The sequence below is a fragment of the Silene latifolia genome, chromosome X (assembly GCF_048544455.1).
Source record: "Silene latifolia isolate original U9 population chromosome X, ASM4854445v1, whole genome shotgun sequence".
Lineage (NCBI taxonomy): Eukaryota > Viridiplantae > Streptophyta > Magnoliopsida > Caryophyllales > Caryophyllaceae > Silene > Silene latifolia.
Genome location: NC_133537.1, coordinates 286,139,430 through 286,157,910, shown reverse-complemented (window position 1 = coordinate 286,157,910; position 18,481 = coordinate 286,139,430).

Sequence of the window (18,481 nt, the reverse complement as noted above, 5' to 3'; positions counted from 1 at the left end):
GTTTTACTCCCCTCATTCTTTTCTTTTACACTTGACAAAATCAATTAACTATTCAACTCCTTATCACTTCCACCAAACTCTTTAGTGTTCCGGTTACTTTCCCATTGCTCCAAGACTCACATCTCATTATTTTATATCGATATCATCTCACTCTTTCTTACCATGGATCTTCTCTTATAATGCTATCACTCACACTTGCCACTAATCTATCCATAAAATCAACGTTTAATGTTCAACAATTGCATCTCCCTTTTTACATCTCTAGAAATCAAAATTCCTTTCATACCGCTAATTGTCCAAGGAAATCCCACAATAGTTTCACCTCTTAATATACCAAATCTCCCAAACTCACTCACTGTCTACAAATCCACCTCGCGACATGTCTCCACAAAGTTCACTATATACCACTCTTCTCAACCCCTTTAAAACGAACTTTCACTATGTATATTCTTAACCCACACGACTCCTAACCATCTCCCTCCATAATTCTTTACACATCTCAAGTTGCCACTATCCACATCCTTACTCTCAATCCTTTCATTCTCACGTTCCTTAGACTCACATCATCCCTTGCCCATATTCACTTACTTTTACGTTACTCAATACACAATCATATCACTCATCTCATCTCATCTCGGAAAACATGCTCTATGTTTCAATTCAGCCATAACGATCTTCCTTTTCTTTTTCCACTATCTATCGCAACCCCATATAACTCATGTCCTCCCACCGAATTCATACTCACCACAGGTGCCACTCACTACACCACAAGATTGGGTAACTGTGGACAATGGGCCACGGGGGCGCTTGGTGAACAAGCGTTTGCATTTTTGTATGGAGTCGCCACCAATTTTTATGGGAAATTGGAACCGTTCGAATACCTCGTGTCATGTCAAGACACAAAGTAGTGACATGAATACTAAGCAATCGTTACCCTTAGCATTTTATGTCTAGAATGACTCTCGTGGATGCCAATGAACACGGGTGTTCACAGATATCTGGAGTAAGGGGTGAGGGTACGTATTAGGAAGCTCTTTTGATCGAACACCTAATCCTGCCCGCCTCGATAGCGGCCTCTACTAATGATTAGGGAAGTTATTCGTACTTGATATATCGTCGGCTATATGCATGCAATGCAACATCCAAGTTTTAATCCTAGCATGTGAGAATTAATACTAAGTCGGTTGACACGTAGTTTAGCAAACAATTGGGTCGAAGTAGGAATTTATATTCAATTGCATGTGAAAACATACAAACAATAAAAGAAATACAATAATTATAAATTACAATAATGAAAATTACAATAATTACAATGGAATGGGCGATTTATGTCGAAAATACCTTTAAAACGGATGATTTGAGAAAAAAAGAATAAAAAAGAAAGAATCAAATAAACTAACGAACAGGAATTAGCGCGATATCACGGATAATAGTTAGTTAATACGTAAACTAATTAAACTAGGTCAAGGCGAAAAGCGGAGTTCGGGGACGAAACTTCGGCCAGAAACGAGCGCAATGAGAAGCGTCCTTTGGAATAGCGCGCATGACGACGGCCGTCTGTTCCTGGCTCGGTCTGGTCGTGAAGCCGTAATTGCAAGCCGTTAATGTTAATTGGTGAATTTAATGATCGATTGATGATATTTACTCGGATGGAAGTGATTAGCATGTTATTTAACATATGAATGGGTCGTGAAAACAGTAAAATATGAATGAGACGGAATTGAACGAATTAACATAAGATGGATTAATGATAGAAGTGAAAAATATTAACAAACTAAACAAATTAAATCAATTAATTGAGTTAGATACGATGGATTAATGACGAATATGCGATGAACACAACGAAAGACAGATGAAAACTATATCAAAGACGAATTCCAGAAACCCAATATTGATGAATTGAATCTCTACAACCCGGGATTGAATTTAATGACGAAAACCCGCAAATATTGGATTATTAGGGATTCAAGTCGGATTTGTGACGATTAAAACATGTTAATGATGATGACTAAATATACATGTGAATTATATGCTATCATGATGAAGAATTAACAAACAAACGAAACAAATAAAAGAACTTTGACGAATAACAGAGGACGAACGAAGAAGAAAGGAAGCGAGAATGCACGGCGGCCTCATGAAGAGGCGCAAAGAAAATCGCTCTCTCCTTCAAGAGGCACAGCGATTCTTTGCGTCCTTTCTCGTGACTATCTACCGGAAATCCGTAAAAAGAGGTTTTAAAGCATGGTTTTAGAAATCGGTTTTAACGAGGTATTTTCGACATAAACCTTACAATTGTGATACAATAACTAAAATACAATAAATAAAAGAGAGATCATACACCCTCAGACTTACATGTTGACGAAACGAGAAGGACTAAGATATCGATTAGTGATGCTCGACGCGAATGCAAAGAAAGTGCCCTCGTAAGAGGAAAACGATTAAGTTGATTATGGTGTAGTTGGTCAAATTGGTCGGTCATGCAAACGGGGAGGCTGGTACTCAGAAGGATCCGAGCTTACGTGGTCGAAGGTTCAAGCACGTAGACGCCAAAAAGTAAGAACAAAGTCTAGAATGCAAAGGGAGAAGAGAAGGGCGGACACTCGCGTGAGAAATATGAGGAGCGAAGGCTCCTATTTATACTAATCACGTGAAGGAATTAGGGTTTCGGAGACTCTTTGGAAGTGAATCTCGGAAAGATATGAAAAATATACGAGAAACATGCAGAAAAGGGCCTGGGAAGAGGTGCAACGACCACTGCGTCTCTTGGAAGAGGCGCGGCCCTTTCTTCGTCTGTTCCCAAGTGGTTTCCTTCTGCGGAAGAAAGATTTCCGTGTTTGAGTTATGGTAGGACGGAAATAATTCGGTTTTCCTTAATATCTTATGTGAATATTACGGAAATTGTTTACTAAAAGATAAAATTTATGAAATATGAAATAGAAATATCCTAACATTCCGAAACATTCGACTCGGGATTTAACGGTTATCGAGAAAATGGAGACGGTTTTAGGCCCGACACCGAATGTACTCTAATTAATTGTCAAAACGACCGTGCGACGTAGATGACAACTAAGAGGTAGACATTAATATTTGAGCAATCACTTGACGATAATCTTACGAATTGTCACAAATCGTTCCGCGTACCAAACATGCGGCCCAATCATCACCGGGTGGTTTGCGAGAGGTGCAGAAATGAGGTATCTATAGAGCCCCCACTTTGACTGAGGCTTGGACAAGGCGAAAGTCAAAGTATAGCCATCAGGTCAATCGAAGATTACAACCTGACGACTATGGCGACGCGAGGCGGTTCAAGGGGTCTGAACCAAGGACCTGTCGTCGGGAACATTTTAGAGTCTGTCGACTTCCGGGGAGGGTCGTTTAAAGTCCATTAGACTACGTAAGGAGGCTCGCCAGCCATAAGAAGAGACCATACCTGAGACTTCTTCTCGAGATGCTTCCGGAGGTGCATAGGAGCTAAGGTTAAACATGGGAGCTAAGGGTAAGACCTAAAAGATATATAAGGATTTGTGCTAGGGTGTGGGACCCTAAAGGAAAGCATTGAGGGGAAGGAGGCCTAAAGTAAGTTCAACTTAAGGGATAGCTAAAGCTTGGGTATAGGAACTCTATTGGTTTGGGAACTTCTGGAGAACGACTCCTTGTCGAACTCCGCGGGGAAACATGAAATATTGTGAGTAGCAGGACACAGGCGGGAACTGCTGAGAGAAAACTGCTTGGGTAGTCTTCGAGACATAATTGCGAGTAGCAGGACACAGGCGGGAACTGCTGAGGGAAAATCTGCTTGGGTAGATGTCAATCCTCACGTCTTGAGAGGGACAGTACGTCCGCTTACTCTCGCTAGAGACATAATTGGGAGTTTTTCTTCTTGTCTTGAGAGGGAAAGTATATCCGCTTACTCTCGCTGGAGACCTAATGAATGTGTGTCGAATTCTGTGAAGGGATAAACGTGTGACAGTCCGCTGCTGGCTTGGAAATGCGGGCCGGAACGAAAGAAAATCGTCAAACGGACCAAAAGAATGAAAATAGCATCGGGGAAGAGGCGCACCAAAGATGGGCCCACAAATAACGAATTCATAACGAATTTTTGAAAAATCCGTATGGAGGGAACAAAGGGAAGAGGCGCAGCAAGAGCTGCGTCTCTTGGAAGAGGCGCAGCGCCTGCTGCGTCTATTCCCCAAAATTGGTTTTTCTGCGTAAAAACGCGATGAATCAGAGGGATTGCTTCATTTGTTCGAAACACAATTCACACGATTTCTCTCTCAAATCTTCACCATTTCCGCCAAGGTTTGATCCAAAAGCTTGTATTAATCGTGACTAATCGAGGTATGTGTCTCAATCTTGCATTAATCGTCCATATTTGTCCAATTTTGAGCCGAAATATCTAGGGTTTGCGACCCATTTGATCGAAAATTTGGGGCTTTTCCCCCAAACGCATTTGCCTTGTCAAATTGACATTAGAAATGGATAGTAGGTAGTGTTAGGAACACAACCATGTATTTGTCTCGGATTTTTGTCAAGTTTTGAGCCTTTGAGTGGAATTTGAGACGGTTTTACAGCTAAACCGTAAATCGTTTCGAAAATAGCCTTAAGATTGCCCATTTGCGATGAAACTTGATATTTGAGATCCTTGAATGATGGGTAAACTTTCTACCATCTCGGAATTTTGGTTTGTGACAGCTTTTTCAGGACACTTTTCTAGGGCATAATCGCCGTTATAACGAAATGCTGCCGAAATTTCGACTCGAACCCGGAACTACGCTTCAAATTTGGCTCGACTTGACCCAAATTACCACATGAGTGGTCGGGTTGGTGGGAATATGGCCAAGGATGGCGAGAAAAGAGAGGTTTCAGGGCTTTGAAGGCTCGAAAATCCCTTAACCAAGGCTTGTCGTCACGTGACGCGGCCTAAATTTGCTTTAATGTCGCAGGTGATGAGGTTTCTACTTCTAGGAAAGCTCCCATAGAGATCGACGCTGGTACTGTCGAGGAGGCTTTAGAGCAGGCCTTCACCGCCACGGTGATGGCTGCTAGGGACGAGTTTCACGAGGAGGAAGCCGTTGAGGAGGAGGAGGCCCCGAGACGGGCCAATGTCGGACGAGGAGGCCGTCAGCTGAGAGGGGCTCCTGCGTGGGCTGAGACTTGGGAGAGCAGGCACCTGGTGTGGGCTGCAGAGGGTCACCTGTCCTACAGGACGGTGAAGAGTTTGGTAAATAGGAATTCACTACTCATTACTCATCTTCTTTCATTCATTTGTTCAAATTTCTTTCAAATTTCATTCAAAACTAAATATAGCTTTGTTTCAAATCACAGTAGGAGGCCGGGAACATCAGGTCGTTCTCGGGTTACACGACAGCGATGGAGCACTACGAGCGGCTGTTGGCGGAGGAGAGGGCCATGATCGAGCGTGGAGCGTTCGGTCCTTTGGTGCAGGTCTGGAGGGACATCGCGAAGAGGAAGTTGCGGGCTAACCTTAGCCTGGTCCGCGCTTTCTTGGACCGATTCTGGGATACGACTTCTACGTTTCACATGCCTTTTGGTGAGGTGGGAGTCACTCTGGAGGACTACGGCATGATTTCTGGTCTGTCGTGTGGGACCGAGGAGGTGGAGTGGCCGGAGACTGCCATGAGGGCGGACTCGGCCGAGGCGAGGAGATTGATCGGCTGAAACTTGTCGCCGAAGGTCGCATTCTGATCTTGGGTTTGATACCCGTTCTTACGTTCGAGACTACTTTGTGGAGAAGACCCGGCGCCGGTGACGATTGACGGGAGGGAGACGGCTCCTCCTCCTGTCACGGTGAGCAGAGGGCTCGTGCCGTGGCTCGGTGGTTTATGTCTTCGATTTACCTCGGAGACAAGGGCGAGAGGTCATTACTCGACGAAGCTTCTTCCTTCCTTTCTGACCTGAGTTCCCTGGGACGTTAGGACTGGGTCACTGCTGGTTTTGCGGTCATTATTCGCTTCATGAGGGCCATGGTTCGTCCAGAGCTGATGGAGAAGGGGACTTCTCCTGGTGCCGTCGGGCCTGGACTACTGCTGGAGGTATGAACCTTCCTTTAGACCAAAGTAAATTCTTTTCTTTATCCAATCATGAAAGATCGTCATTTGATTATTTTGCTTTTCAGGCGTGGGTGTACTCCTACTTCCCGAGCCTCGCGCCCAAGAGGACGGAACCGCTGGAGAGGGCCTATCCCGTGGGGAGGGATTGGGTGATGTGCCGGACGAAGAGCAAGCGTTCTTCTCACAACGTCTACCGGCGGGACGTGAACGCTCTTCAGCTGAGTAGCGTGAGTATCTCACTTATATTCACTTGCTTCTTATATTTGCTTTTAATTGATCATAGGAATGATCCTTGCTTTATCTTGTCACAGTGGGTGCCCAGACCTTGGGCGGAGTACGCTGGAGTGCCTCCTTTCGTGGCTGAGGTCCTTCGACCTAGGAGCTCGAGCCGACTGCTGCTGAGGACGTCGATGGGTCCTGTGTGGTACTTGGGCGAGCGCTTGGCTCGTTAGTGCTCGCGGGACGTATTGACGGTTCCCGTCGATCCTCCCAGGACGATGTTTATAGAGCCTTCTAAGGCTGAGAGGGAGGCGGACTTGGCTGGTGCCAGTGGCGACGCCCTTCTTCTTCCTAGCGAGGACTACTCGGCGTTCCTTTACGGGAAGTTGGCGTACTGGCCGGTAGTGGTGAGCATCTTTTATTCTTTCCTCTTGATTTGATTATAAGATTTATGATGAAAGATCATCGATTAATGAGAACCATTTGTCTTTGCAGGAGGTCGAGGCGGCGGGCATCGAGCCCCCAGAGTACCCCGAGACCCTTGAGTACACTGACGCGACCGGGAGGACGACGATCTCCGAGCTGCGTGACTTTGACGTAGTCGTGACGGATCTTTGCCGCCAGGACGATCGCGAGATCGATTCGGAGGGTGAGCCTCTGACTTGTATATCCTTTGTGTAAGAACACATTTGATTAAGTTTGTTCAATTGTTGAGAATTTCTTTTTGAAAATGCAGGTTGCGTCGTCTCGGTTTGTGGCATTGTGGAGGGTGGCCAACCGGCTGCGAGCTACTGCCGTCGAGGCACTTGTCGGCGGTCGAGGTCGTCAGGTATGAACCTTACGCCTATTTCCTTTTTGATTTTTGATTTTTTCTAGTTTTGCTTGAAACAATTGACATGAGCCAATTTATTGTTTACAGGGTGACCGCGGGCTGGAGCGAGAGTTGACCCAGTGTCGGGAGGAGACAGCTCGCTTGTTGAGGGAGCTCGAGGTTCGGGACGCCGAGATCGCCGTTCTTGTGGCGAGAGTTGCAGAGTTGGAGGGCGCCCAGCAGCAGTTTTGTGTGGCTTTTTGTCGTATTTTGCACATTTGTACATTTGGACATTGATTTTGAACATTTTTTGGACTTTGCTTGGGGCTCGAGCCCCCAGTTTGTACATTTCCTCCGTTTGGTATATATATGATGGCCTGAGTGCCTTTGCTGCTGGGTTGTGTTGCTTGTATCTGCAGGTTAGTTTCGAACAAGTTTGGTAGATGACGGTTTATGCCGTCATGCTGCCGAAATTTACATAGAAAACACGCAAAGCATACATTTATATATACATATGGCCTTAATTAGCGCGAAATGAGAGACTCAAAAGAACGCGAAAAATGCAAAAAATGCAAAAATTTTGCCGGAAATGACCGGACGGTAGGGAGGGTTACCCCCTAAAAAAAGGAAAAAATAGAGATCTATAAGTTTAGAAATGTAGAAATGAAATTAAGGAATAGAAATCAATATATACATGTTGAAATTCGTTAAAAAAATGAATTAAAATGAAAATTATTTCCTAAAATGAAAATGAAATTTATTTCGTAAAATGAAAATATACAAGTGTGATATAATGGCAGAAATGTCGATGTCGCCTTGAAATGCGTGCCCGCGAAATTAGGAAACCTGAAACATGGTAATCTTCCCGTATTTACCAAAATAATAACCTGTAAGAATAGGAAATTATTCGTTATGGAATTAGGAAAGATCCAACGCGGAAAATCACAGAAGTGAAGTCGAAGAGGCGCAGCATGAGTCGCGTCCCTTTGAAGAGGCGCAGTGCTTTGCTTTGTTCCCAAGGTGGTCTGCTTTCGACGGATTTTTGGAAACAGCAATTAGTATAAATAGAACCGTCGATGGAGCTTTTATTCACACAAATCTTCCGTCTCTTCTTCGTCTAATTACACAAAATTCTTCAAAAAATAAATTTTCTCATCATGAATACTTTGGAGATCCGCTTGAAGGAATGGACCAACGAATTTTCAAATATGGAGAAGCATGATATGGGCTCTTATAACTTTGGATCGTTGTTGAGTTTGAAACTCATCAAGGTTGTTAAACCGTTCTTGGATGCTTGCCTTGACTATTGGGACCCGAACTACCATGTTTTTGCGTTCCCTGGAGGTGATATTTGCCCCTTTCCTGAAGAAATTGCTGTTATTGGTGGGTGGGACCCCGAACACTTGCCCGCCATTCCTTCTACTTCGCAAGGGTACAAGAGCAAATTTAGGGATTTGCTTGGATTGACTAGGCTTGAGGTGGACCGTCTAGTTACCTCAAAAGGCGTGAGAATGTTGGACTTCATAGATCAATTCATCAACCGGGCCGACCCCACCGTTTCTCATGTTGCTAGGCGGAGGGCATTTGGCTTTTGCTTGTTGCATGTGTATGTCTTCCAAGGGCATGTTGATGAAGACTTGAGAGGTGATCCCCGTCTTCTGGGCCTTGTTGAGCAGATGGAGCTGCGCAGGAGCCCAGCGTGCTTATGCTTGGGAGAGATTATTTTGGGTTTGGATAATAGGAAATCCAACCGTGATCTGCCGTTCTTGGGGAGTCCCGTCATTTTGCAGGTAAAAAACACCTTTTTTTTTTGGTGTCTAATACCTGCTTTTGGTAGGTTTGGCTTATGGAACGGCTCCGATTGATCGAGCCCCCAGTTCATGCACTTTCCTATCATGCCCGCTCGATTGCGATGAGGACAAGGTTGTATATGGTGGACTTCACGCGGGTTTGTGATTACTGGAAGAACAAGCTGAAGAGTGATGATGGCCCGTTGATCAGGTGGGTCGTACCGTGGTCGCACCTCAAGTCCGTCACTGGAGTGTCTTCTTTGGATCCCACTAGGTCCGTGTGCATTCCTGGATTGGAGTTTATGGTGTGCATCTTCCCGGAAAGGCTGATGAGACAAGTTGGGCTGAAACAGACTATCCCGAGGCTTGATACCGTCCCGCAGACTGCTATGGCACTTACTACAGAAAGCCGAAGGGAGTGGGCTATTAAATGGGCCCAAAGAAACATGTGGTTCTTGAATTTCTCCGCCAATGCTTTATGGGTGTCGGATTCTTATCTGAGATGGAGAAAGGCTACTACTCCGGAAGAGCGCGAGAAATTGAGGAAGCGCGAGCCCATCGACTACAAGGTGCGCGAGGGAGAGAAAGAGAAAGAGAAGCAACTGACAGAGGGAGAAGAAGAAGCCGGGTTTCAAGTTGTTCATCCTTCGAAGAAACCAAAGACTACTCCTGTCGCAGAGATGGTGATTGGCAAGAATGGAAAAGCTACGCCTCGAGAAAGACCGTTGGTGATTAGGTCTGAAGTGGCGCAAGAGCGTCCGGCTCGAGGTCGTGACAAGAAATATGACAAGAATGACAAGGGCAAGGGGAAGATGGAGGAATAGCCCGAGTCTTTATTATTATTTGATTATTATTATTATTGTTGTAATAAAAAGGTGGGGTTTTTAGAATCCTAGCCTATTCTATTTTTATTATGTAGTGTACTATTATTATTAGAAAATGAATGAAATAAAAAAGGTTAAATGGTTATGAAACCGTCGTGATTTTCTATTTATTATTCTTGTCGAATTTTAAATGCAATGCAAATGTCCTTCTATTTACATTTTAGATATAACGGGTTGAATCCTGTGAAGGATTGCCTACCTATTCACTTAAAAGGCGAAATCAAACCCTTGCGCGTAGTTCGAGTAAATGTAAAAGAATAATTGTTCGAAGCAAGAGCTTGTAATGAACTTTAGAAAAGAAGCATGAGCTTTTGCTTACTCTGAAGGTGCGAATTTAGTTTATTTGATGATATGAGGATGACGAACTTGTCAAAATGCGAGAGCACAGTGACATTAGCTTATTTCAGCTCGGCCAGGGGCCGTTTATTTAGTGCCACAAGAGCGACACGTAGGGTCACGCGAGGCGCGTTTTCACTCCTATTCTAGGCATAGTACCGCTTTAGTTGGTCAAGGTTTGTTGGGTTTGAGAACTCATTCCCATCTAGGTCTGTGATTCTAACCGCACCCCCTGGAAGTATGGATTTGACTAGAAATGGTCCGGCCCAATTAGGTTTGAATTTTCCTCGTGGGTCAACGGGTAAAAGAGCTCTAACCGATTTAAGTACTAAGTCTCCTTCTTTGATGTTTCTTGGCCTAACCCTTTTGTTGAAAGCTCGTTTGATACGTGCTTGATATGTTTGGACATTATGCAAGGCGTGTAGCCTACGTTCATCCAGGAGGATGAGTTCTTCATATCTATCCCTCTTCCAATCGGCTTCCGGGATTTGACTTTCTAGTAAAATACGCAAGGATGGTATTTCTAGCTCGACTGGTTGTACAGCTTCCATGCCGTAGGTCAAATAGAAAGGAGTAGCCCCAGTGGGCGTCCTAACAGATGTACGATACCCCCATAAAGCAAAGGGTATCTTGCTTGGCCAATCTCTATAGTTGTCAATCATTTTCTTGAGAATCGTGACAACATTCTTGTTTGCCGCCCTCTACCGCGCCGTTAGTCTGTGGTCTATAGGGCGAAGAGTGGTGATGCTTAATCTTGTATTTGGCTAGCAATTGCTCGGTCTCAGCTTGGAAATGTGATCCGTTATTGCTAATGATCTCATGTGGGCAACCATACCGACAGATGATGTTGTTTTGTATGAACTTTGCCACATTTTTAGCTGTAAGACCAGTGTAGGAAGCCGCTTCTACCCATTTGGTGAAATAGTCAATCGCTACTAGAATAAAACAGTGACCTCCTGTTCCGGCTGGGGTTATCTCCCCGATTATGTCAATTCCCCATGCAGAAAATGGCCAAGGGGATGTCATTGTATAGAGCAATGAAGGAGGGACATGTTGCACATTCCCGAAGATTTGGCAATTGTGGCAATGTCTTACGTATTTGATGCAATAGGACTCCATTGTGGTCCAATAATATCCCAAACGTGTGATTTTCTTTGCCATCATAGGCCCACTCATGTGAGGACCGCATTCTCCGTCATGGACTTCTTCCATCACCTTTTGTGCCTGTGAATGATCAAGGCAACGTAGGATTACACCAAGAGGTGTTCTTTTATATAATTCTCCTTGCATGAGAATGTATTGGGAAGCTAGTAGGCGTATAGCACGTTGTCCCCTCTTGTCCATATCTGGTGGATATGTACCACTAAGCTTAAAATTCAGGATTGCTTGGAACCAGGGTTCCTGTGCGATTTCCTCTTCATCGGTGATTTGGTGGACATAAGCCGGCTCTGACCGTCGTTCGATGCACAAAGGCATTTCCATCATGTGATCTGGCATATTGATCAAAGATGCAAGTTTCGCAAGGGCGTCTGCAAATTGATTTTCTTCCCGAGGTAGGTGTAGGTAGGTTACGTGATCAAAGAATTGAGCGACTTGGTCTATTCTAGCCTGGTAAGGTGCGAGGCTTTCGCTTCGGATTTTCTAAGATCATGTAACTTGGTTGATGATCAGTGATGAATCCCCATGTACTCGGAGGTTTTTAATGCCTAGGCTTACTGCCGCTTGTAGTCCAATGAGACAAGCTTCATACTCTGCAGCATTGTTTGTCACCTCGAAGTCGAGTTTGACAGCAATTGGTGTATGCTCGCCTTCAGGAGAAATGAGCAACACTCCTATTCCGAATCCTCTTAAGTTCGATGCTCCATCAAAGTATAGGTCCCAGGAGTCTACATCAGTTTGGAGTATATCCTCGTCTGGAAATGACCAAGTATCTATTGTTTGTGCGTCATTGATAGGATTTTCTGCGAAAAATTCGGCGACGGCGCGACCTTTTATAACTTTCAGTGGCACGTATTTGAGGTCGAATTCTGAGAGCATCAGGGTCCATCTTGCTAGACGTCCGTTGAGGACGGGTTTCTCGAAGAGGTATTTGACTGGATCCATTTTGGAGTATATTTTGACGGAGTAGCTAAGCATGTAATGGCGTAGCTTCTTCGTTGCCCACACAAGAGCGAGGCATGTCTTTTCGAGTTGTGAGTATTTGCACTCGTACTCAAGAACTTCTTACTAAGATAGTAGATAGCTCTTTCTTCACTTCCTACAGTTTGAGCCAGCATGGCACCCATGGCCGTTTCGGTTACTGTGAGATATAAACCAAGAGGTTGATCTCGTTGTGGTGGCATGAGCACTGGTGGTTTAGCCAATATCTCCTTGATTCGATCGAATGCCTTCTGACAATCATCATCCCACATGGTGTGGTCTGTTTTCTTGAGTTTCTTGAAGATAGGCTCACAAATCATCGTAAGTTTCGATATGAATCGACTTATATCTGCACCTTTCCCGGAATCCTCGACTTCTTTTTCTGTTTGAGGTTGTGGCATTTCGATCTGAGCTTTGATCTTGGAAGGATCTATTTCTATACCTCGTTGGCTAACGACGTATCCCAGGAGTTTGCCAGATGTTACCCCGAATGCGCATTTCTGAGGATTGAGCCTCATGTTGTATTTTCGTAGCCTTGCGAAGAACTTGCGAAGGTTCGCAATATGTCCTTCTCTTTCCTTGGATTTGACAATCATGTCATCTACGTATACCTCAACTTCTTTGTGCATCATGTCATGTAGGAGTGTAGTTGTGGTGCGTTGATATGTAGCTCCGGCGTTGATCAATCCGAATGGCATTACCGTATAGCAATAGGTTCCCCATTGGGTGACGAATGCGGTCTTATGCATATCTTCCATGGCCATCTTGATTTGATTACAACCCTCATACCCATCCATGAAGGATAGCAATGCGTGGTCTGCAGTATTGTCCACCAATATGTCGATGTGAGGTAGAGGGAAGTCATCTTTTGGACTTGCTTTGTTTAAGTCCCTAAAGTCAACACAAACACGGATTCTCCCATCCTTTTTGGGTACGGGTACTATGTTAGCTACCCAGTCAGAATACTCGGAAACTTTGATGAACCCGGCTTTGAATTGCTTGTCAACTTCTTCCTTAATCTTTAGAGCCCATTCCGTTCTCATTCGTCGAAGCTTCTGTTTCACAGGTTTGAAACCTGGCTTAATCGGAATCCTATGTTCAGCGATATCCCTGTCGATCCCTGGCATGTCTTTGTAGGACCAAGCGAAAACGTCTTTGAATTCATTTAGGAGGTCTATGAAATCGGCCCTTTCGGTGGAGCTCAAGGTAGTCCCTATCCTAAGTTCTTGGGGTTCTAGTTCGGTTCCTACATTGATGGGTTCGGTGTCCTCTATTACTGGTCCCCTTTCCCCTTCCTGTAGTATTTCTTTGGCTACGTAGGGAGGTATTTCGATCGAGTCTGGGTCTTGGTCATCCTCAGTATCATCGTAAACAGAATTGCACTCAAGATAACACGAAGAGTAAGCAGAACCTGATTTATTCATATTAAAATTTGAGTAAAGTTGAAACAGAGAAACCAACTGATCCATGGTCAGTGGCGGCAAAGGGACAGTGATTGAACTACTGTGACTACTCGAGACTAAGCTAGGAGAAATAAAGGGAGTGGGGATAACGACAGGAGTAGACTCTCTAATGACATCTCTAGACTCCGACTCGAACTCATCGTCTTCTGGTTCTCCTTTGAACATCTCTCCTTCTCCAGTGGTGAGCTTGAAGAGTCTTCCTTGATTGTTGGTCCACTTGATTGATTTTCTCCATCCTTTCTGCTGTCTTGCGTCGGTTTCTGTGATTAACGCGGTGGGGTTGAAGTGATCGTCTTGTAGTATCATGGTAATGATCTCATCCTGCGCAGCCCTAACGAATCGATCTTCTCCAAACAATAGGCTAACGGCTTATTCGTCTAAGCAAGGTGCTTGACGGGTTTTGACGGTAGGAACCGTTTCTGGAGGGATAAAGTAGCAATCGTGAAAGATCTCGATTCCGGCTAGCTTCCTCTCGAGATAATGCCAAGGTTCGGGAAATCCGTGAAAGAGCTCTAGACTCCCCTCTTGAACAAAGTACCCATTTAAAGTAGGGAGATAGGGTCGCATTTGGATTCCTACGTGCTTGCGGTTTTGGACTTGGTCAAGCATTTCGAGAACCTCCTCTTTCGTGGGTTTGTACCCTAATCCAAGTGGTATCCTCGTTGAGTTGCCTTCCTTGTATGGTGCGAAGGTATTCTTCCGAATAGGATTCAAAGGCATTCCAGGGAAGTATCCCTGGGATTTGAGTATGTGGTTGACCACCAAGTTAGAGTAGGGATTATAGTATAAGGGTGCCAACTCACTTTCTATGACACTTACACTTTGGAAGCCCCCAAGTTCGTATACAGGATCTGCAAGGACTTGATTGTTCGATTGTTTTTCGATTATTGCCTTGATGGGTGACGAAGTGATCGTCACTACTTTGCCATTTAGTGGGATCTTGATCTTTTGATGAAGGGTGTATGTTACCGCTTTGGAAGCGTGAATCCAACGCCTTCCCAGAAGTATGTTGAATGAAGCTTCAATGTCCACTATTTGGAAGTTAACCTTTCGTTCAATTAGCCCTGTGGCTATGGTTAAGTTAGCAAGTCCTACTACTTTTCGTCGTGTACCGTCATACGCGCGTACACCTTGATTGGTAGGGGTCCAATCTGACTCTTTCATGCCTAGCTTGTATGCCGTTTTGAGGGGTATGACGTTGACCGCGGAGCCATCATCCACCAAGGTCATTGGCACATTCTTCTTTAGACAAATGACAGTGATGTATAGAGCAAGGTTGTGACTAGCGCCGAAAGGTGGCAAATCTTCGTCCGAGAAAGTAATAGGATTACTTAGCTTTGGTGATTCTTGGAAGACCAAGTTGACTACATCTTCGGGAGTGGAGTTATGCGCTACATTTAGCTTGGCCAAAGCTTGCAGTAAAGCTTGGCGATGTGGGAATGAGCTTGCTATTAATTGCCAGACTGAAAAATCAGCCTTTGTCTTCTGTAATTGCTTGAGCAAATGATCAGTGGAGTCATCTTCGTTGTCGTTTGGTATGATGACATTGGTTGGACCAATTTGAGTAGTGCTTTGATATGGACGACCCGAACGAGTTAGGTGGTCCACATCTTGGTCTTCACCATTTTGGACTATTTCTTTGACTAGGGAGTTTTCAATGAGATACTCGTCCTCATCATCGTCGGCCCAAACTCCATTGATTGCAGCTAATTCCCTCATTCTCATGATATCATCTTCTAGTCGTATGATTTGATCGACTAGTTTATCAACCACGGTGATTATTTCTTGCATAGTAGCGTTTTGAGGGAAGATTAGTGGCACATGTTCTTCGGGTGTTGCGTTGGGATTGCGTAAAGTTGTTACCACGTTTTCTAATTCCCAAACTTGCCTATCTACACTCCTTGCCCATGTGATGAAGTCGGAAATGGTAGGGGAGATAGTAGAGTAGAACCCTTCATTCTCGATTGCATGAATTTCATTTTCGATTGGAGAAATGAGGTGTGAGCAATCTAAGGTAGATTCATCACTTGTGATCACTAGAACTCCAAGAGGATTCTGAGTGTTGTTGGGTTTACCTCCCGGTGGTATTGGTAGTCGACCATCTTCAATCATGTCTTGAAGCACGTTTTTCAACTTGTAGCATTTTTCTGTGTCGTGCCCCTTGCCCCTATGGTATTCACAGTACGAATTCTCGTCCCAGAACTTGGACTTCCTTTCGGGTTCGGGAGTAGGTCCAATGGGTTGGATTTTACCTTGCTTCATTAACCTTTTTAGAGCGTTGGATTAAATGTCCCCAAGGTTTGTGAATTTCCTTGGTGGGGTAGTTTTCTTGGATGGCTCGAGAAGGTTAACTTCATCGGTCTTGCTAGTGGAGCCGTATGAACGACTTGTGGACCCTTGATATCCTCGGCCTACTGTTTTGGACAAGAGTCCTTTACGGATGTCATCTTCAATCCTTGTCCCTAGTACGGTCAAGTCCTTGAAAGTTTTGATGTTTTGGTATCTCAAATGATTGGCATAGATGGGTTTGAGATTATCCACAAACTTCTCCACAAGAGTAGCCTCATCCGGGCGTTCAACTAGTTGAGTGCTAGTTTTCCTTCACCTACTTAGGAAGTCGGTGAATCCTTCTTTGTCATTTTGGGTAAGAACCTCTAGAGTACGCATGTTGACTTGGATCTCGGCATTATCCGCATATTGTTTAGAGAACTCGATTGCGGCATCTTCCCAAGTAGCGACCTTCTTGTGATCTAAAGAGTAGAACCATTGCCTCGGGATGGTATCAAGAGATGAAGGAAGGACCTTAAGAACATCTCGGGTTTGATGCCTTTGATAGACATGTAATCCTTGAAGTCACGGATGTGGTTCAAAGGGTTCTCGTGTCCCTTGAATTTAGGGATATCCGTCATATTAAAGTTAGTTGGCAATTTTGAATTGACGGCCTCATACTTGCGATTGTTCTCCCTATAAATGTCATCCCCCTTAAGGTACATCAATTGCTCCTCTAGGTATTGGAGTCTTTTCTCAGCTACAGTCATCCCCGTGAGAGGATTTTCATCCTTGGATTCGTTGTCACGTAGTACTTCACTTTCAAGAGGAGGCAACCTTCCCTCTACGGCATAGATACGGCCTTCGATGAGCTCAAGGCGATCATAGGTTTGTTCTTGGGTAGCTTGCATTTGGGCTAGCGCGGCTAGGATTCGATCATTACCATCTTGAAGTTGGTGGAGATTTGTTTCATCACTTGATCCGGGCATCTTGGAAACTGGATAAGAGATCGGCGGCGAATCAAAACACGATCGACCATTCTAACACACTTGCTAAAAGAAGAAATGTTTTGACTCGTGAAGTGGGTGTGTGCCACTTGTGTTGAGTGAGCTTTGAAGAAAGACAAGGTTTTTTGAAAATGTGTGTCCTAGTCAACTATAGTGTAGTTGTAGGAGTGGACTCGAAGTGAGGTTTTGAAATGGGTTTGTGGCCCGAATTTTGACATGACAAACGGACAGAGTTTTGACCGGATTTTGCGCTAATTAAGAGCCTATTTCGAAATTTTTGTTTTTTAAAAAATGGGTCTTGATTTTTGAAAAATCGTCATGGTTTTGTTTAGAAGTGGTGATCACGTAAGGTATACACATTTATACAAGCATTATAACGGGATGCTGAGTGCATTTAAAAGGGTTTTGGTTTAAAGGGTGGGTTGCCATACCGAACCATCAAACCCGAAGTCTGTGGAGAGGCTCGTACCAAACAAGAGTAAGGCCGATTCCTAGTCCATTTCCTCAAGTAGTGAAGGCCCTTGATACAAACAAGAGTAAGCATCATGGTATGGATGACGTCAATCGCTATCCATCCTAAGGCCCAAATAAGAATTAGGACCGTTTAGACGGGACGATTGGTCGAATGGGTTGGGTTGGACCTAGGAAGTCCGAATAAAACGGTCTAGGAAGACCGAGTTATGAAAACCGACAATTGTCTTATACAAACTATTCCCTAACCTTGTTCAAGTTTCACCCTTGGCTACACGTAAGTGTATTATCCCCAGCGGAGTCGCCAAACTGTGGACAATGGGCCACGGGGGCGCTTGGTGAACAAGCGTTTGCATTTTTGTATGGAGTCGCCACCAATTTTTATAGGAAATTGGAACCGTTCGAATACCTCGTGTCATGTCAAGACACAAAGTAGTGACATGAACACTAAGCAATCGTTACCCTTAGCATTTTATGTCTAGAATGACTCTCGTGGATGCCAATGAACACGGGTTTTCACAGATATCTGGAGTAAGGGGTGAGGGTACGTATTAGGAAGCTCTTTTGATCGAACACCTAATCCCGCCCGCCTCGATAGCGGCCTCTACTAATGATTAGGGAAGTTATTCGTACTTGATATATCGTCGGCTATATGCATGCAATGCAACATCCAAGTTTTAATCCTAGCATGTGAGAATTAATACTAAGTCGGTTGACACGTAGTTTAGCAAACAATTGGGTCGAAGTAGGAATTTATATTCAATTGCATGTGAAAACATACAAACAATAAAAGAAATACAATAATTATAAATTACAATAATGAAAATTACAATAATTACAATGGAATGGGCGATTTATGTCGAATATACCTTTAAAACGGATGATTTGAGAAAAAAAGAATAAAAAAGAAAGAATCAAATAAATTAACGAACAGGAATTAGCGCGATATCACGGATAATAGTTAGTTAATACGTAAACTAATTAAACTAGGTCAAGGCAGAAACGGAGTTCGGGACGAA